Raw genomic sequence first — 21,690 nt, forward strand, 5'->3', positions numbered from 1 at the left:
GAGTCACCTCCTCTGCCTCTGTCTCCCACAGACCCTTTCTTTCCCCATCTGAGTGGTTGATGGGGAAACTCTCAACCATCTGGTCAGAGTCTGGGTGTGGACCTGGCCTCTGAGGAGCTGCCTGAGCCCCAGGGAGCCCCAGAGAACCTGTGAGTCAAATATTGAGATACAATCAGACCGAAGCCCAAAGGCCAGAGAAGTCAGGCAAAATCTGCTGTGGTCCACCCCGTACCTCCCAAACCAATGTGGGGACAGGCTGGGGACAACGCTGATTGTATTCTAGCACAAGGACACTAGGAAAAATCAGCAAACACCATTATATCCAGGCTGTGTGATATTTTGCCTCTAAAAATAAAAAAAGTCAACAATAGATAATTCACTGGACTTTATTAAAAGTTAGAGAGGCTGGGAATTTGGGGGTTTCTGTTTAGTCTGATTTAGACACAAAAAGGTTGTGTGGTTTTGGGCAAGTCCTTTTACTTCTCTTACCTCTGTCTGCTCACCTCTAAAACAGGGGGCAACGATGCTCGCCCTCCCCCCAAGGTACACAAGGATTAAATGAAACACTGAATGCGAGGGATACGCTCGCTCGGCACCCGCCCCTCTGTGCAACTGTTGACCCCCAGGCAGGGCGGTGACACAGTTCCCAAGGCCCCGTGTGGCCTGGGTGGGGGCACCTTCCTGCCTCACCACTTCCCTCCTACCTCTCCTTATTACAGCCTCACCAGCCTCCTTTTGAGGCTCTGAAAAACACCAAGCTCTTTCCTGCCTCAAAGCCTTTACGGAACCTCTCCATGGCTCCTTCATATCGTCCAGGTCTCTGCCGTCATGTTCCACCATCAGGCAAGCCTTCCCTGACCCCATCTCAATTAGCACTCCCACCACAGTCACCCCCTGGCCACAATCCACAAGCCTGATCTAGCCTCAAGATGATGCCCCCCCATGTAATTAACCAGGTAGGATTTCTGTGCACAACTCCATGCGGACATCATCAGACCCAAGGCCAAAGACAGTGGTGAGGGGGGGCTGTGATACACACAAGGGGGTCGACAAACTTTTCCTGCCAAAGGTAGATTAATAAATATTTCGGGCTTTATGGCCATATGGTCTCTGTCACAACTACTCACCTCTGCTACTGAAGCGCAAAGGCAGCCACAGGCAGCACATAAGCAAATGAGCGTGGCTATGTCCCAGCAATATTTTATTTACAAAAACAGACAGCGGGCTGGGCTTGGCCCAGGGGGCACTGTTTGCCAATCCTGATCTAGGAATCTAGTCGAGGAATTAGATCATCCTCAAGTACAGGATTCCCAAAATCTAGGCACATGGAGAAACAACGGAAAAAGAGAGAGACAAGAGGAGAAGGGATAGAGGGAGTCAGGAAAGTACTACAAAGAACTAAATGTGCTTTAAATCTACATTCAGGCCGGTGCCTTGGATCTGCTCACAAGCGTTTCCACTTGGTCTGCTGGACGATTTCTTTTACGGTAACCTAAACCTTATTTTACAATTACATCTTAAAATGTAATAGGAAGATACGATTCAATTTCCAGAAACTTACTTTACGGTCGACTTTGTTAAGAGCCACCATAGAATTGAATTTCCAGCCACCTTCAAAATCAATCAGTGTTTGAATTCCTCCTATCCGACTCCTCTAAGTGATCTGTCTGCCTGAGCTTGAACATTTAGCAACAGGAAACTTATATCCTCGCTGTCGGGTGCTTCCGCAGTGGCAAAGTTCTCCTTTTCACCGAAGCGTCCCCCTGTATCTCTTATAGATTGACGCTAGCTTGATGCTCCATTGCCTGTGGTTTTTGGCACGATAAAGGAGTCTCTTCAAGGCCTGAAAGACCTTCTCCCATTGCCTAACAGGTTATTCCTCCGTCTGTTGGAAACACCTCAACAGCATCAAGCAAACCCTGCTACCTGGCTCGAACTGACCTTTGGTGGCTAGCTGTCGATTAACCATTTCATGTCCAAACGGTGGGCTCCACCAACATCGGTTAAAGGCATGTGGATGACAGAAGCAGACACTAAGACGTTCTGGAGCCCTTCCATAAAGGGGATCAGTGATGAACACTTCCAAATTCCTGTCCAGAAATTACATGAGTTGCCCAGTAAAGCAGTAAGCTTAGTGTTCCCAGAAGCATTCAAGCAGAGGATGCTTCTCCTGCCTACCAGAAAAATGCTGAACAAACTGAAAATTGACGACTCTTCATGATCCATCAGAGTATTGAGGTCACAGGGCAAACCGCTGCCTCCAAAGCTGGAGAGGCAGGCAGAGATTCACAACTTACCAGAACAGAAGCCCAGGGGCAGAAACCTTCATGTGAACCAGGGGCAGGAAAACCTAAACAGCAGTTGACGGATTGCTGGAGGCTCAGCATGGACAAATCTGAGAGCTAAAAACTCCCAGGGGGCCCAGTCATAAGACAGCACCCCCAGTTTTGCAAGTGTTATTACCCCCAGGAGCCCGATCAGGTTCTCACAGCGAAGAGCACCGGCTTCATGCTGTCAGCGCTGGAGGGAGAAAGTGGGCCTGCTGATACACCCAGAGCACTCTGTGTTCTTCTTAACAAGGACGGCCATCAGGAGAAACGATTTTATCAGCTAGGGTTTTGCCGGAGTTTAAATGGCCTGGGAGAAAGAAATACCCAACCCAGCCCTCTCTAGCCTTCCACGTGGGGGAAAGAAATACCTTACTCCAGGCCCCCGCTAGCCTTCTTGTCCCACCTAAGTGGGGGAGGGGTGGAACTGAGAAGCACGTGTGACGGTCACAGCCCAGGGTCACAGACTCACTAAAACTGAGACCTCACCATAGACTACTCAATGCCTCCTCTCCCCCCAAATATCACCACCACATCAATCAGACTCCTGTATAATAACAGAGGAATACAACTCATATCTCAGACCTTATTTAAGAATCTATCTCTAGGGAATCTCAGAGACAGTGGGGGACACAAGAATAAGGACATCAGAGGAAATTTTAGCCTCTGACACCTACAGTAACAGCAAGCAGTAAACAGGGCCTACCTCCTAGCCAGACGAGCATAAAAGCTCACACTAACGGCCTATTTACCCCAGTCCCTTTACCCAGTACCTCCAAACTATAAGGCATACGAAAAAACAAAACACTTGGTTTGAATAAACAGAGCAAGCATCAGAACCTGACTCAGATATGGCAGAAATGTTGGGATTTAAACTCAAGGACAATCACTCATATAAAGAAGTATATTTAGGGACTTCCCTGGTGGTGCAGTGGTTGGGAGTCTGCCTGCCAGTGCAGGGGATGTGGGTTTGGGCCCTAGTCTGGGAGGATCCCACATGCCGAGAAGCAAATAGGCCCGTGCGCCACAGCTGCTAAGCCTGAGCTCTAGAGCCCGCAGGCCACAGCTGCTGAAGCCCACACACCTGGAGCCCGTGCTCCGCAACGGGAGAGGCCGCAGCAGTGAGAGGCCCGCGCACCACAATGAAGAGTAGCCCCTGCTCGCTGCAGCGAGGACCCAACACAGCCAAAACTAAAATATAAATAAATAAATAAATTTATAAAATAAAAAAGTATATTTAATAGACAAAGAGAAGAGACAAAATGAAATTTCACAAAGTGCTCAATTAAAACCAGAGAAGTCCGAAAAAGAGTGGAAAACAAAATAAAACAAAACAAAAAAAGAGTAAGGGCAACACATAGAAAACAATAACAAATATGGTAGATCATTTTAAACATCACTTTAAACATCAATGGTCTAATACACCAACTGAAAACAGAGACTGAGTGGATTTTTTTTAAAAACCCAACTATATGTCTATAAAAAATCCACTTTAAAGACACAGATAGATTAAAAATAAAGGGAAGACTGGGGCTTCCCTGGTGGCGCAGTGGTTGAGAATCTGCCTGCCAATGCAGGGGACACAGGTTCGTGCCCTGGTCTGGGAAAACCCCACATGCTGCGGAGCAACTGGGCCCGTGAGCCACAATTACTGAGCCTGCGCGTCTGGAGCCTGTGCTGTGCAACAAGAGAGGCCGCGATAGTGAGAGGCCCGCGCACCGCGATGAAGAGTGGACCCCGCTTGCCACAACTAGAGAAAGCCCTCACACAGAAACGAAGACCCAACACAGCCATAAATTAATTAATTAATTAATTTTTTAAAAAATCCAGTAAAAAAAAATAAAGGGAAGACTACCCAATGTAATCTACATATTCAGTACAATCTCTATCAAAATCCCAACAGTGTTTTTTACAGAAACAGAAAATTCTATCCTAAAATTCATACGGAATCTCAAAGGACTCCAAATAGAGAAGATGATCTTGAAAAAAAGAACAAAGTTGGAGGCCTCATACTTTCTGATTTCAAACTTATTATAAATCTACAGTAGTAAAAACAGTGTGCTACTGGCATAGAGACAGACATATAGACAAATGGAATAGAATAGAGAGCCCAGAAATAAACCCTCACATATGTGGTCAAATGGTTTTGACAAGGGTACCAAGACCATTCAATGGGGAAAGAACAGTCTTTTCAACAAATGGTTCTAGGAAAGTGGATATCCACATGCAAAAGAATGAAGTTGGACCCTTACCTCACAACTGTATAAACATTAACTCAAAATGGATCAGAGACCTAAATGTAAGACCAAAAACTCTAAAACTCTTAGGAGAAAACGTACAAGAAAAGCTTCATAACATTGGCTTTGGCAATGATTTCTTGGATATGACACCAAAAGCAAAAATAGGCATGTTGGACTATATCAAAATTAAAAGCTTCTGTGCACCAAAGGACATGATTAACAGAGTAAAAAGGCAACTGACAAATGGGAGAAAATAAGTTACAAATCATATATCTGATAAGGAATTGATATTCAGAATACATAAATAATTCCTACAACACAACAACAACAACAAAAGCCCGATTTAAAAGGGGCAAAGGACTTAAATAGACATTTCTCCAAATAAGATATACAAATGGCCAACAAGTGCATGAAAAGTTGCTTAACATCACTAATCATTAAGCAAATGTAAATCAAAACTACGAGATACCACCTCATACCCTTAGGATGATTATTGTCAAAACAAAACCAGAAAATAACTAGTGTTGACAAGGATGTGAGAAATCAAAACCCTGTGCATTATTGTCAGGAATGCAAAATGGTGCAGCCACTATGGAAAATAGTATGGCAGTTCCTCAAAAAATTAAAAGTAGAATTATCATATGATCCAGCAATTCCACCTCTGGGTATATACTCAAAACAGTTGAAACCAGGGTCTTAAAGAGATATTTTCACAAGCATGTTCATAGAAGCAATTCATAATAGCCAAGAAATGGAAACAATGAAACTTTCCATTGACAGATGATGGATCAACAAATGCAGGATATGCATACAATGGAATATCATTCAGCCTTAAGAAGGAAGGAAATTCTGACATATGCTACAACACAGATGAGCCTTGAGGACATTATAGCAAGTGAAATAAGCCAGTCACAAAAGGACAAATACCATATGATTCCACTTACATGAGGAACCTCGAGTAGTCAAATTCATAGAGACAGAAAGTCGAGTGGTGGTTGCCAGGGATGGTGAGCAGGGAAGTTGTTGTTTAATGGGTATAGAGTTTCTGTTTTGCAAGATGAAAAGAGTTCTGGAGACTGATTATACAACAATGTGAATGTATATAACATTAGTGAATTGTACACATAAAATTGATTAAGATGGTAAATTTAATACTATGTGTATTTTACCACAATTAAAAAAATTTTTAATAACAAGTTTTTAAAAGTAAAGGAATGGAGAAGGTTATAGCACGCTAACACTAGTCAAAAGAAAGCTGAGTGCCTCTATTAATTTCAGACCAAACAGACTTCAGAAGATGGAAAATTATCAGGGATAAAGAGGAGCATTACATAATGACAAAAAGGTCAGTTCTCCAAGAAAACATAACAATCCTTAATGTGTTTGCACCTAACAACAGAGCATCGAAATACATGAGGCAAAAGCTAATAGAACTTCAAGGAAAAATAAATGAATACACTATTATAGTTGGAGACTTCAAAACCCCTCTGTCAGTAATTGACAGATCTAGCAAGGAGAAAATCAGAAAAGACACAGTTGATCTGAAGAGCACCATCAATCAACTGGATCTAATTGACATCTATAGAATATTTAATCCAACAAAAGGAGAATATACATTCAGCTCTAACTCATATGGACCATTCACCAAAATAGACCATATTCTGAGCCATAAAACACACTTTAACAAATTTAAAAGAATAAAATCATACAAATTATGCTGTGAGACTACAATGGAATTAAACTAAAAATCAGTAATTGATAAATAGCTAGAAACTTCCAAGTTGTGTGTTTAACACTTGGGGATTAAACAACACACTTCTAAATAACATGTGGGTCAAAGAGGAAGGCTCAAAAGAAATTTTAAAATATTTTGAACCAAATGAAAATGAAAATACAACAATCAAAATTTGTGGAATGCAGCAAAAGCAGTGCTTAAAGGCAATATAGCATTGAATGCATATTTTAAAAAATATCTAAAATCAATAACCTAAGCTTCCACCTTAGGAAACTAGAAAAAGAAGAACAAATGAAGCCCAGATTTCTGGGAGACAACATTTGTCAACCCTTGGTGAGGTCTGCATTGCCTGGGGAGGAAGATGAAGAGCTCTGTATTTTCTGACCAGAGTTGAAGTGACAAATTTTAAATTGGGTTACTCAATAAAGTTTTATCTTGATGAGAATTCTCTTGGAAATCGAGTGCTCTCCACAGAGTTTCATCTAAGAATGGTGAGCTATCATCAAAGTCAGCTGAAATCTGTGGAAATCTAGGAGGAACTTGGCCAAGCATCCATGCAGGGGCTGAAGAAGCCAGGCAGAAGAGACAGCACGAGCAGAAGCGTCTTTCTTTGCCTGCTGAAGCAGGTTCAGGTGAGTTAGGACAAGCCATCAAAGATGGTATCTGGGGCTTCCCTGGTGGCGCAGTGGTTGAGAATCTGCCTGACAATGCAGGGGGCACGGGTTCGAGCCCTGGTCCGGGAGGATCCCACATGCCGCGGAGCAACTGGGCCCGTGAGCCACAACTACTGAGCCTGCGCATCTGAAGCCTGTGCCCGCAACAAGAGAGGCCGCGACAGTGAGAGGCCCGCGCACCGCAATGAAGAGTGGTCCCTGCTTGCCGCAACTAGAGAAAGCCCTCGCACAGAAGCGAAGACCCAACACAGCCAAAAATCAATAAATAAATATTTAAAAAAAAAAAAAGATGGTATCTGGCCAAACCCCCTGCAGAACTGATATGGAAGATGCGGAAGACTGCATTATCCAAAGACAGCCACAGCAATCTCTCCCATACCACATGCTCTTCCTCAATGTGGCCTTGCCACTCCCCGCATCAAGAGGTGGGATCCAGGTCCCCTCCCTTTGAATCTCGGAGGGCTTGTGACTGCTTCTACCAATAGAGTATGGCAGAAGTGACTGTGGACCCCCCCACAAGGTTTAGTCAGAAGGAGCCATGCAGCCTCCACCTGGCTTTCTTGGGACGCTCACCTTGGAGGAAGCTGGCTCTTACGTGAGAAATCAGCCCCCCAGAGGCTGCCACACTGGAGAGGCCACTTGGAGCAGCCAACAGCCATCAACTGGCAGCCACATGAGTGCGCCATCTTGGATGGCCAGCCTAGTCATGCCTTCAGATGACTGCATTCCCAGCCAGCAGTGACCTTAACCAAGTGGGAAACCCCAATCAAGAGCTGCCCAGTCAAGCCCTTTCACAATTCCTGACCTACCAAATAGAGAGCAAAATAAAATAGTTATTTTAAGGTGCTCCATGTAGGGGTAATTTGTTATGCAGCAGTAATAACCAGAAGGAGAGAAGGGGAAGGTACAGTGGACAGGCAGGCATGGGAAGGGAGGGAGTGTTGCCCATGGCAGCTTGGAGGACATTGAAGAAGGAGAAGGTGAAGATGAAAGCGAAAGAAGACGAAGATGATGGGGAGCGAGAAGAGAGAAAGACAAATAAACACTGATGGAGTCCAACCTTCCTTTTCCAACTAGCCTTTCTAATTTTCTCAGGACCCTGGCAGCAAGGGAATAGTCTGCTCTTTTCTCTGATGTTTCATCCCCTGGCACTCCTGAAGTCTCTCTTGACCTCTTTACACCTTGATACACAGTTTATTTGGGGCAGGGAGGAGAGGAGTTGTTTTCTGTTCCAACTCCCTTTTTATCCCTTCCTTTCTCAACAAAACCCTTACAGAATGCATACACCACTGTGCTCCATGAGAAAAAGGACAACGTGCACTCCTGTGGCCCTGGAGGCTGCCAGGCACCTGTGGGGTGGCAGGCAGAGCCCCAGTGTTCTTCTTTCTTTCCCTGCAACTGTATCCATGTGAATATGGACATCAAGCAAATACCAGCATTTAGATCTCTACTCTTTCTGTGTAAAACCAGAAAAGCAGGATTAAAGAAAATCATCAGAAGGTGGTTTGAGATGTTTGGGAGGGTTAAGCGGGCATGTTGACAATATAGCTTCTTCTTGGGTGATGCTTAACAGATGTTCTCACCACTGAAACTGTCGCTTTAAAAATAAAATCCTCTCCTAATGATGACTGGAGCCCTGCCACTTGATGGAGAATCAGCAGAACATAAAGGATCTTATTTGGAAATGACATTCTGTATTGTAATTTTTGTTCTGTTTTATTTTTAAATTTTCTTTTTATGACACGTCTACATGTGCTTTAAAATATTCCAACCAAGAAAAAGAGGGGATGGGGAGAAGGGACGAAGCAAGGTTGGCAATATGGTGACCATTACTTAAGCTGGGCAATGGGTCTATGGGGGTTCATTGTACTACTTACTCTACTTTTGCAAATGCTTAACATTTTTCCATTATAAAAAGTTTGGGGACTTCCCTGGTGGTGCAGTGGTTAAGAACCCACCTGCCAATGCAGGGGACACAGGTTCGAGCCCTGGTCTGGGAAGATCCCACATGCTGTGGACAGCTAAGCCCATGCACCACAACTACTGAGCCTGAGCTCTAGAGACCACAAGCCACGTCTACTGAGCCCGCGTGCTGCAACTACTGAAGCCCGCACGCCTAGAGCCCGTGCTCCACAATAAGAGAAGCCACCGCAATGAGAAGCCTGCACCGCAACCAAGGGTAGCCCCCGCTCACCACAACTAGAGAAAGCCCAGCAATGAAGACCCAATGCAGCCAAAAATAAATAAATTTTTTTAAAATTATTTTTTAAAAAAAGTTTGTTGTTTTCCTTTTAGTTTCACTGGAAAGGAAAAAAAGATGTTCTGTTTTAAATGTTAAAATGTGCACATCGCCTTGTTACAGTAAAACCAGTGTGTACACAACGATTTCCATGTCTCTCTCTCAGAACATATTATACGTCAGACCTTCCCTTTTTGAGTCACTTAATAAATATATTGTCAAACGTAGTGTCTCTAAATTCTAGCACAATTTTGCACTGTGCACATTGCAGGGCCATAAGGATTGATCTAATTCAACCTCTCAGCGGGTGTAATTCACCAGCAATTACGTCATCAGTACAACCCTGGGAACACCGCATTGCTCAACATTTAGTCCTTGATTTTTGTACTTAATTTTTATCTCAAATTGGTTGTTTTTCAAAAGGGGCAATTATATGCACTGAGGTGCTAAGATCTGTAGCCACTAGATGGATCTTAGGTGCTCTAATGCCTAGGGATAATCGGGGTGTTTGTTGGCAGGTCTTCCCCTATAAACTGTGTCCGAGGAGATAAAGAGGCTCTCAAGAGCAAGGAGTCAGTGTTGGTGGAAAGAATTTGGGTAGAAAGTACTTATTTTCCTTTACTTAGGTGCCAGTTGTCAAGCGCAAAGCAAAGCCAAATAGAATTAACTCCTGTGACCTGGTTGAGGTGAAGGCCCTGTTTGGTCTGCTAAATGCCATTGTGCGCACATGAAACATTTTAAGAGATTTTACCAAGGGCATAAGCTTTGCAAGCTATACAGTTAACTAGCTGAAGTTCAATGCCACAATGTTTTTGAAGGTGTGCTTATGAGCTTAGTTGTATCTCCTCAAAATTCATATGTTGAAGTCCTAACCCCCAGTACCTCAGAATGTGATTGTATTTGGAGACAGGATCTTTTTTTTTAAATATCTATTTATTTAGCCTGCGCCGGGTGTTAGTTGCGGCACACGGGATCTTTGTTGCGGCATGTGGGATCTTTAGTTGTGGCATACCGACTTCTTAGTTGCGGCATGCAGACTTCTTAGTCACGACATGCATGTAGGATCTAGTTCCCCAACCAGGGATCGAACCCGGGCCCCCTGCATTGGGAGCGCAGAGTCTTACCCATTGGACCACCAGGGAAGTCCCTGGAGACAAGATCTTTAAAGGATGATTAGGTTAAAATGAGCCCTTAGTGTGGTCCCTAGCCCAATATGATTGGTGTCCTTATAAGAAGAAGAGATTAAGGCTCAGATACACGTGGAAAAGAGACCACATGAGGACACAAGGAGAAGATAGCCATCTGCAAGCCAAAGAGAGAGGCCTCCGGAGAAACCAACCCTGCCTACACCTTGATCTTGGACTTCCAGCCTCCAGAACTATGAGGGAATATATTTTTGTTGTTAAGTTCCCCAGTCTGTGGCTTTGTTACGGCTGCCCGAACAGACTAACACAAAGGCAAAGCCTTTTGATGTATAAAATGCAATAAACGTGTATTATATCAAATGTTTTTACACGTCCAAAAATATTTTCTCTAGTAATCTGTTGATTAAATTATGTTGATTAACTTCTTGAACCACATTTGCATTCCTGTAATAAACCCTGCTTGCTAACAGTGAATTATTTTTGATGTATCGTTAAATTCTGTTTGTTACTATTTAGAAATTTTGCATCTCTATGTATACATACAATTGGTATATATTTTTCTTTACTGATAATATCAAGTTTTGTTATTTAAGTCACTATGAATTCACATAATAAATCAGGGAGCTGTTCATCATTTTCTTTGCCTTGGAATAACTTAAGTAACTGAAATTATGTGCTATTTAAAGCTTAAATAAAGCTTATTCACGAAGCAAAAAACAATAATAATAATAAACAGGACTAGTCCATCAAGAGACAAAACAATATAACAAAACCTACTTAAATGGAATTTCTCTCCATGGATCAGGAATTTTTGAAATAGTGAACATTTTTGAAAATAAAGGAAAGGGAATCATTTCGTCCAATAAAGGAAATAAAGATTTAAAAAAAAGAAAAAAGAAAAAAGACAGCAAGTACACTCTTGCTTTAGCGCTTGAGGGCGCTCTGGGGTTGTCTACATCCCTTGTCACTGTCTGAATTGCCTTATTTATTTATTTAACTTTTCCTGTCACCATGACAGCAAGGCCCTTGCCTGTATTGTCCACTGTTGAAATCCCAGCACCTCAACGGGCAGCGAGTTGGCTCTCAATAAATATTTGTCTGATGAATGAACCAGGCCAGTGTTCCTTTTGAAGGCTGTGCTGTCCCATTCAGTAGCCCCTGTTCACATGCAGCTATTTACATTTAAATTAATTTAAATTTAATTTTTAAAAAATGTTTTTTCACTGGCCACATTTCAAGGGGGCCTGCCAGCATATTGGGCAGCTTAGACACAGAACATTTCCACGACTGCAGGAAGTTCTACTGGGGAGCACTGCTCTCGGGGGTCCAAATGTGGGCCTCACGCAGCAGCACCTCCCAGAGTCAGGTGGAAGCCGGAGAGATGGAGAAGGTTGTTAACACCAGGAACGACCATGGCCGCCTTTCACAGAGCACTTGCTCTATGCCAGAGACTTTGCTAGATGCACTAGAAACGTTTTCACTGTCCTTTCCGACAAAACTGCAGGGCAGGTGACATCACCCCTATTAATGATAAGGAAACTGAGTCTCCCAGTAAGTGACCTTAGAGAAGGGATAGTCCCCGGTTCAGGGGTTGGCAGGAGCGGGAGAGGGGCATCAGGGGCCCAGCCAAGGTGTAGACCTCAGGGACAAACAACGGGCCGAGAGGGGGTTCTAGAGCATGGGATGGGAAACTAAGGCAGGAGCTGCACCTGTCACTGGGGGGACTTGACAAGGGAAGGGGGGGCCTCACACAGGGGGCCCACAAGTGCCTAGGGCTCACCCACCCACTGGGTACCAGGCCTGAGGCCATGAGACCAGTGCCAGCCCCAGCTGCTGGAGATGCTGAGGCTGCTATCCTTGCTCTGCCCTGGCCAGGACGGGGCCCAGCGCCCCCAGCCCCCGTGGGGAGGCCTCGGTGACCCTGGATAAAGATAACAGAATGGCCAGAGTGACAGGGCACCCTTGAGACCCCAGGGCAGCAATGCCCGGGCCATTCCTGGCCTGCTGCCATGCTTCACAGTTGGTTTGTAAAGTGCCTGGGGCAGGCAGCCTCCTGGAAGCAGAGCAGGGAGCGTGCCTGGATTCCATGTCTCTGCAGCGGAGGGCCTCCATCTGAGGGTGGAGTCACCCTGCTCTGGACAGGAAGTGCCTAACCTCAAGGGTATGCTCTGGACTGTCACTCAAAGCAGCCAAGGGGCTGGAGGGGCAAAGAATGAAACAAGATCATCAGCCTTCCGCAGTATCAGCAATCCACTGCAGGGGCTCCAAGACAGATGGAGCTCTGGCTCCTGGCACCTCCCCTTTCCAGAGGGGCGAGTGGTGGGGTCAGGCACCACGCTGCTCTCTGAGCAGCCCCCTTGGACTGCTCACCTCTACCCCCCGGACTCTGGGAAGCCAGGCAGAAAGGCAGAGGTCCTTTATGTGCCAGACAAGACTGCTGTCAAGGGACTGTAAATCTGCTTGAGGTGTTACATGTCTGTTTTTAGAACAAGAATGTCACATCAGCAGGAACCAGTGGCCAGAGATGGAGGGGGGACAAAGCAAAAGAGATTACCGTCTGTCTCAGAGCTTTGGGTCTGCTGCCCACGTATCTAGGGCACATTTGCACAGCACAGAGAGCTACTCGCCCTCCTCAGCCTTATCAGGCCGCTCTACACCCAGCAACGTTGGGCCCTTTCCGTGTGTTAAGTCACAGTGTGCTCACAGCAAGGCGACAGGCGAGTAGCATTGTCCCTGCTTTGCAGGTGATGGAACAGGAACTCCAGCTTCTGGGTTAGGATAAGAGGGTGTCCCAGGCTCCCCATTCCAGGGCCAGGACCCAGCATCTGCAACTCTTTGCTAAGGCTTTCTCCAGCTTCTGGGTCTGCTCTGCCCAAGCAGGACAGGCACAAAAAATGGGGAAAGAAATGCCCCCGCGGCTGCCCTTCACCAATGACCGATGGGAGTTGGTTCACATACACCTGGATGACCTCACCCCACAGGTGGGACAGCTCCGAGTCCCTGCATTTACACTGTCACCTGGAGGTCCCCACTGGATTCGGCTCAGCTGCCTCTGTGGAGACTTGCTTGAAAGCGTCCTGTGTTGGCTGCCTTCCTTTCCCTATCTTGACACAACCCTACCTTGGTTTCTGGGATGACTTGCCCTTGAATCCTTGTCTCAGGGCCTGCTTCTGAGGGAACTCAAACTAAGAAGATAAGGAGGAGACAGCTGACAACCAGTGGGGCCACTTGCGGCCACCTCATTGTAAAGCCTGGGTGGAGGTGGTCCAGGGGTGGGGGAGCCAGGCTGGACGCGACGTCCAGGCTGGTCACTGGGATGTGTGGCCCAGCAGCAGAATCTCCAGGGAGAAAAGATGTTCAAATTGATGCTGGATCAGGACTCTATTCCGAGTAGCCTGTCTAGATTAGAGAAGGACCTGAAGACGTATAATCAGGGTCCAGCCCTGGGAAAGGGGTCTGGCCAGGAGCTGGACCAGGGCTCAAGGTATAACCACAGTGTCCATCCCAGCTGAGGCAGAAGCCCAGAGGATCATTCAACACACCCAGTGGATCAGAGGAGAGGCTAGTACTGGGTGGAGACAGGATTCCTGGGACCCACAGGACATCTGACCCACTCAAGACCCCATCTCCAGGAGCCAGTCTACAATGGCTCAGGCAAAGAGCAGGTGAATTCTGTGCAGGAGGGTCTCACCTGGACAAGGATAAGCCAGACAAGGATTTCCACCCAAACCTCCGTGCCCTCCTCTTGGCGGCTGGGCTCTGGACTCCCCTCGTCACCACCAGCCTACTCCCATGCAGTCCATCACAGCCAGCTTGTGTCCTAAATATCTCATCATTCGTCCTCTCTCTCCATCCCCACTGCCATCTGCTGGTCCCAGTTACCACCCATCTCTAACCCAGGCTGCAGTACCCTCCGGGCTGGTCTCCCTGCTCCTGCCCTGCCCTTCACCTGTCCTCTGCTCCGCAAAACAGCCAGAAAGGTCTGCCAGTGGATCAAGTCTTTTCTTGGCTTAAAGGCTTTGGTGCCTTCCAATTCCCAACCCTCTCCTGCCCTTCGTGCCAAAGCACCTTCTCATCTTGGGACCTTTACAAATCCTGCTCCCTCTGCCTGGAGGAATCTCCCCTACCTCACTTTTCTCTGTTCCTACATGACATTCTTCCATCCCCTTCAAATCTCAACTCAAACACCACTTTCTGAGCACTACGTTCCACGCACCCCATCCAGATGACCGTTCTGTTACTGGAGGTGTCCTGACCACTGTGAGAGCACCAAGAGTCAAAGGGACAAAATATACAAAAGGAGCAGTTAAGAGACCTAGAGGAGAGATGGAGGGACTTCAAAATATGTCTAACAAAAGTTCCAAAAAAAAGAGAAAAGAGGAAACGATGGAGAAGCAGTATGTAATGGGACAATCAATGAGGATTTCAAGAGTTAAAGAACAACATGAAACCTCAAATCAAAAATATATCCCAGGGCTTCCCTGGTGGAGCAGTGGTTGAGAATCTGCCTGCCAATGCAGGGGACACAGGTTCGAGCCCTGGTCTGGGAGGATCCCACATGCCGCGGAGCAACTAAGCCCGTGAGCCACAGCTACTGAGCCTGCGCGTCTGGAGCCTGTGCTCCGCAACAAGAGAGGCCGCGATAGTGAGAGGCCCGCGCACGGCGATGAAGAGTGGCCCCCGCTTGCCGCAACTGGAGAAAGCCCTCGCACAGAAACGAAGACCCAACACAGCCATAAATAAATAAATAAATAACAAATACTTAAAAATATATATATATATATATATAAAAATATATTTAAAAAAAAAAAGTTTACATATGAGAGACGATAGATAGATACTGTACCACCCAACAAATTGAGAACCCAATAAATTGAGAATACTCATAATTTTCACAGAAAAATTTATAAAAAGTAATCATTTATTAAGTCATAAAGAGAGCTTTGACAAATTTTTTAAAAAGATGTTTATCATCCAGACCACACTCTCTGACCATAATTTAATTTAAATGGAACTCAAGAATAAAGAGATTTTTTTAAAACCTTGGAAATCTAAAACTTCATCCTAAATACCTCCTGGGTAAAAGAGGAAACGGTACTTAAAATTACAAATGTTTTGTAATTAAGTGACAATTAGAGTAGCACTTATATAATGCAACTAATATAGTTTTTAGAGATAAATGTGTATCCTTATATTCATGAATTTAAAAATCAACAAAGATTAAAATGAATGAGTTATGTGATCAAATAAAGGAGCTAGGAAAAGGACACCAGAGCAAACATAAAGAAAGTACAAAGATGGAAATAACAAAAATAGGTCAGACATAATGAGCTAGAAAACAAAGAAGAAATAGAAAGGAATTTTTTAAAAAACTTATAGCAGAAATTGCCCTTGCTCCCCACTTTCCATTCTTGTTTTCCTACGATGTAATAGACTCTTTAGGAGGCACGTGGCAACCCAGTAACCTTTGCAGCCCGATACAAAACACGGAAGTGGGCAAAAGTACTGGGTCATATCTGTAAACTGAAGTAGTTTGCTCTCCCTTCCCCTTTTTCTCTTTCAGCTGGCTGGGATGCAGGCATGAAGGCAGGTCATGATGAAGAGGGCAGAGCAAAAAGATAGAAAGAGCCTGGGCCCTCAATGAACTCCATAAAAGCTGGGACTTTATGTGAGATAGTGTGTTAGTTTGCTTGGGCTGCCATACTAAAATATCACAGTCTGGGTGGCTTGAACAACAGAAATTTATTGTCTCACAGTTCTGGAGGCTAAAAGTCCAAAACGAAGGTGTTGGCAGGGTTGGTTTTTTCTGAGGGCTCTCTCCTTGGCTTATAGATGGCCCACTTCTCTCTCTATCTTCACGTGGTCTTTTCTCTGGGCACACTTACATCTGGTGTCTCTCTAGGTGTACAAATTTCCTCTTCTTATAAGGACACCAGTCAGATTGAATTAGGGCCCATCCATCCTAATGGTGCCTCATTTTAACTTAATTACCTCTTTAAAAGTGCTATCTCCAAATACAGTCACATTCAAAGGGCTTCAACATGTGAATTTGCAGGGAGCAAGGGGGTGGGGTACACAATTCAGCACATAACAGGTAATAATGCATGACTTGTTTAAGTCATTAATCATTTCAGGTTTCTGTTGTAGCAGTCAAATTTATATCCTGTCCAAATACAAAACCAAAAGCTGGTTCTTTGCGGGGGAAAATGATCAAAGAAAGACACTACTAGTTAGCCTATGCAAGAAGAAGGAGGAGGAGGACGAGGCAGGAGGAGGAGGAGGAGGAAGAGGGTATAAATAAGCAAAGCAAGTAATGAAAAGAAAGATACTCATTCGAATAGTAACTACACTAGTAAATACGTCTAATCCATCCAGAAGTTGACCTATCCCAAGCTCGAAAAAGTTTAGAGGCAAATTTGTTGAAAATTCTGAGGACCAGAAAATATATGCTTTTTATAAAAACATTTCAAAGGACAGAAAGAATGAAAGTTACCTATTTCATTTTATGAAGCCAGTATAACCTTGATGGCAAAACCAGACAAGGATAATTTTTTAAAAGGCAATTACAGATCCATTATACACTTATGAACATGTATTTCAAAATCTTAAATAAAATATCAGCAAATTAAATTTAGCAGCTAATTTAATTTAATTTCAGTGAAATATATATATAAAATAGTTGCTGGCCAGGTGGGATTTCTCTCATGAATAATAAGTAAATCTATTAATGTAATATGCCACACTATAGAATTAAAAGAAAAAAAGAGCATATGATCATCTCAATATCTGCAGGAAAACCATTTGATAAAATTCTGTACTAATTCATACTATTTAAAAGATTTTTAAAACGCAATCTAGAAATAGAATATAATGTCATAGATGTGATAAAAAGAAATTGTTCAAAACTCACTGCATATATTATATTTAAGGGTAAAATTTCAGAGGCAATTCAATTAGACTCAAAGCAATAAAGGATGTCCTTTGTCATTGCTTCCTTTTAGCACTACACTAAAGTACCCAGCCAATGAAATAAGGCGAGTAAAAGAAATAAAAAGGCATTAAGTGAAAAGGAAAAGTATATCTAGAGAAAGCATAATTGTCTACACAGTGAATCCAAAAGAATCTATTCACAAACTTGCAATCAGCAAGATTGTTATACATGAGATTGACATATAAACATCAATAACATTCCTATGTACCACAAATAAGTAGAATATATTACTTTTAATTCTGTTTACCATATCAAAAAAATTAAAAAATTAAAACTATGATGTGCTTAAAATAAATGGAGCAGAAAGGTGTGCAAGAACCTAACGGTCTAAATTACAAAACATTATTGAAAGACTCAAAAGAGTGTCTGGTAAGTAAAGAAATATATACCACAGACATGGACAGAAAGATTCAATATCATAAAGGTACCAATTCTACCTAAATTTATGTATTAAATATTATAGAATTTCAAAAACATCCAAAACTCTCTTTGGGAACTTGGCAAGATGCTTCTAAAATTTATAGAGAAGAGCAAAGGGCCAAGAATAGCCCCAGACAGATTTATTAGATAGAAAGATTTATTACATAATTAAGATGGTGTTGTAAGGATAGACAACTATACCAATAAAACAGAATAGAGAGCCCAAAAGCCTATATAAATCAGTGGGGAAAGGGTGGACTCTTCAATAAATGGTGTAGGGTTATGTATAAAAATTAAAACTAGATCTCTACATCATACAAAAAGATCAATTCCAAGTGAACTAAAGACATACATGTGAAAAGCAAAACTTTTTAAAGTTTACAGGAAAATATCTTTTGACCTTGAGGTAGAGAAGGATTTCTTAGAAAGGGCATAAAAAGCATGAACCAAAAAAAAAAAAAAAGACTAATAAATTTACAAATTTCTATCTACAAAAGGTACTATTAAAATTTTTAAAAGACAATCTGCAGACTGAGAAGATATCTGCTACCCAACAGGGATTACAATCAGGAAGAGGTTGCGGTTGGGGCGGGGGGGGGGAAATGGGTACAAATCAAGAAGAAAAAGATGTACAACACAGTAGGGGAAAAAAAAAAAAAGACAAAGAATATGAAGAGGCAATTCACAGAAGAAAAAACCCAAATGACCAACAAACATATAAATCAACCTCACTAGTAATCAGGGAAATTGCAAAATAAAACAACAATGAGATACCATTTTACATTCATCAGCTAAGCAGAAGTTAAAGTCTGATAATACAATTTCTGATGGAGATATAGAAGAAAGAAATTCTCATACGTTGCTGGTAGAGTCAGTTGTATAAGCCCTTGGAGAGCAAAGTGAAGATGCTCACAGTTTTTGTCTCTATTCAATTTACTCTTTTCAGTAAACATCCAAGAGAGAAATCTCAGCACCTGTACTCCAGAATACATTTACAGGAATGTTTATTGCAACATTGCTTAAAACAGAAGGAAAAAAACAGACACAAAGGGACTTCCCTGGTGGCGCAGTGGTTTAGAATCCACCTGCCAATGCAGGGGACACGGGTTCGATCCCTGTATCGGGAAGATGCCACGTGCGGCGGAGCAACTAAGCCCGTGCGCCACAACTACTGAGCCTGCACTCTAGAGCCTGCAAGACACAACTACTGAGCCGGTGTGCTAGAACTACTGAAGCCCCCGAGCCTAGAGCCTGTGCTCCACAACAAGAGAAGCCACCGCGATGAGAAGCCCGCGCACAGCAACAAAGAGTAGCCCCCGCTCGCCGCAACTAGAGAAAGACCGCACGTGGCAACAAAGACCTAACGCAGCCAAAAATAAATAAATAAATGTATTTACTAAAAAAAAAAAAAGAAATGTCCACCAGAAGAAGAACGAATAGACAAATTAAGGTATAATGAACAATAGAAATGTGATGTAGCAGTTAAAATGAATGAACAAGAGCTACATGTATCATTATTACATACATAGTGTCAACTTGTATAAATCATTAATGGTAAGCAAAAAAAAATAAAGCAAGCTGAGGAAGGATACGTGCAGTATGATACTACTTATATAAAATGCTTTTTGGTTCAATACTTTTAGTACAGTTTATTTGCATACAGTAAATTTTACTCTTCTTAGTGTACAGTTCTGTGAGTTGTGGTAAGTGTGTGGTCACTATCACAATCAAAATATAGAACAGTTCTATCACCTCCCAAAATTCCTTGGTGCCCCTTGGTAGGCACCAAATCCCTTACCCTACTCCCAACCCTTGTAATCATATAGTATGTAGCCTTTTGAGTTTGGTTTCACCCACTTAGCATAACGTGTGTGAGGTTCATCCATGTTATTGAGTGTATCAACAGTTTTTTATTGCTGAATCATATTCCATTGTATGGATGTATCAATTTATTCATCCATTCCCCAATTACAGTGCATTTGGGTTGTTTCCAGGAAGGAAAATTATGAATAAATCTGCTGTAAACATATGTGGGCTGGTTTTTGTGGGAACACAAGTTTTTATTTCTGCTCGGTAAACAACTAGGAGTGGGGTTGCTGGGTCATATGGTGAGTGTATGTTTACTTTTATGAGAAACAGCCAAACCATTTTCCAAGTTTTCTGTACAATTTTGTATGAGTTCTAGTTGCTCTGCATCTTCACCAGCACTTGGTATTGTCATTTGTTTCTTTGTTTCTTTATTTGTTTATTAAATCATTGTAAGAGGTCTCTACTAGTAACTCATTTTGGTTTTAATTTGCATTTCTCTAATAGCTCAAGATGCTCAATATCCTTTCATGTGTTCATCTGCCATCCACATATCTTCTTGTCTGCATGGTTTGTTCAATTTTTTGGACCATTTTTAATTGGGTTATTTGTTTTCTTATTGAGTTTTCAGGATTGTTTATATTCTGGATACAAGTTCTTTATCACATGTGTTTTGTAAATATTTTCTCCCAGTCTGTAGCTTGTCTTTTCATTTTCATAAGAATGTCTTTTGAAAATCAGATGTTTTTAATTTTGATGAAATCTAATTTAGCATATTTTTCTTTTACAGCTCATGGATATAGAAGCTATAACTAAGAAAATTTTGTCTAACCTGAAGTCACAAAGATTTTCTCCTGTTTCCTCCTGGGGAGTATTTTAATTTTAGGTTTTACTTTTAGGTCTATGATCCATTTTGAGTTAATTTTTGTACAAGTTGTGATAGGTAATCAAGATTCTTTTTTTTTTTTTTTTTTTGCTTGTTTGCTTTTTTTTTTTTCCATATGGGTGTCCAGTTGTTCCAGCACCATTTGTTGAAATGATTATCCTTTCTCCATTGAATTGCCTTTGCACCTTTGTCAAAAATCAATTGGCCATATATGTGTGGGTCTGTTTGCAGTTTATAATGTTTCAAAACGTGAAAAACAGGATAAATTTTTTTCAAAATATTTCAGCCATTCTAGTGGATGTGTAGTTGTCACTGGTGAGGTTCCCCTGGACACAAAGATAGAGTTTAGCATGCAGAATATTTATTAAGAAGTGCTCTTGAGATCAACACCTGTGGTCAGGAAGGAAGCAGGTGCAAGAAGAGGGAGAAAGTGAGCCTCCACTGACCCCAGAGGGAGCGCTAAAGAGGGAATGGCCTGAGTTGGCCAAAATGGCTGGTGGGGTCACATATCCATGGAAGGTGGTCTGAGAGAGGCACTTTTGCATTCAATCACAGTAGGGGTATGCTTGGGGTTGTCTGTTTGTTTTTTGTTTTGTTTTGTTCATTTGGCCACGCCGCATGGCTTGTGGGATCTTAGTTCCCCGACCAGGGGTCGAACCCAGGCCCTTGGCAGTGAGAGGGCAGAGCCCTAACCACTGGACTGCCAGGGAGTTCCCACTTGGGGTTTTAATTTGCATCTCCTGGCTGCTAATGAGGTTGAGTGCCTTTTCATATGCTTATTAGCCATTTAAACGTATATCTTTTTTGAGGGGAATCTGTGAGAGGACGATGAAGTGGCTTATGGCCTTAGTGAGACACAAGGGGACCCCTCTGGAGCATCAGCCTCTGCACATAACACAGAGAAGCAGCCCTCAGGCTGGTGGAAAGGCAGACAGACGTGGATCCAAATCTCAGTCTTCCACTTCCTAGCTGTATTCCCTGGGAGAGTGATTCAATTTCACTGAGCCTCAGTTTCCCCCTCATAAAATAACTGAGGTTGTGACTAGGGGCAGATAAGAAGGAAGTGAAGATGTCCTGGCTTTAATCTAAACTCTGGTCCTCCAGGATTTAAGGATGTCCAGTCAATTCCGGAGGACCAGTGAAGTTGCTCCCACGGGTCAGTTTGTGAGAGGTACCCAAGGGCTTCCCAGGAAGAGACTCAGCCTGAGGGAAGGGAAATGTAATTCC

General features: G+C 43.1%; 1 long non-coding RNA gene across 1 annotated transcript in view; it reads right to left on the minus strand.

Moving 5' to 3' along the window:
- The window catches only part of LOC137750000 (uncharacterized), a 308,698-nt gene that overhangs the window by 275,996 nt on the left and 11,012 nt on the right, over positions 1-21,690 (minus strand). The gene's annotated exons all lie outside the window — the stretch shown is intronic.

Source organism: Eschrichtius robustus, chromosome 16 (assembly GCF_028021215.1).
Source record: "Eschrichtius robustus isolate mEscRob2 chromosome 16, mEscRob2.pri, whole genome shotgun sequence".
Lineage (NCBI taxonomy): Eukaryota > Metazoa > Chordata > Mammalia > Artiodactyla > Eschrichtiidae > Eschrichtius > Eschrichtius robustus.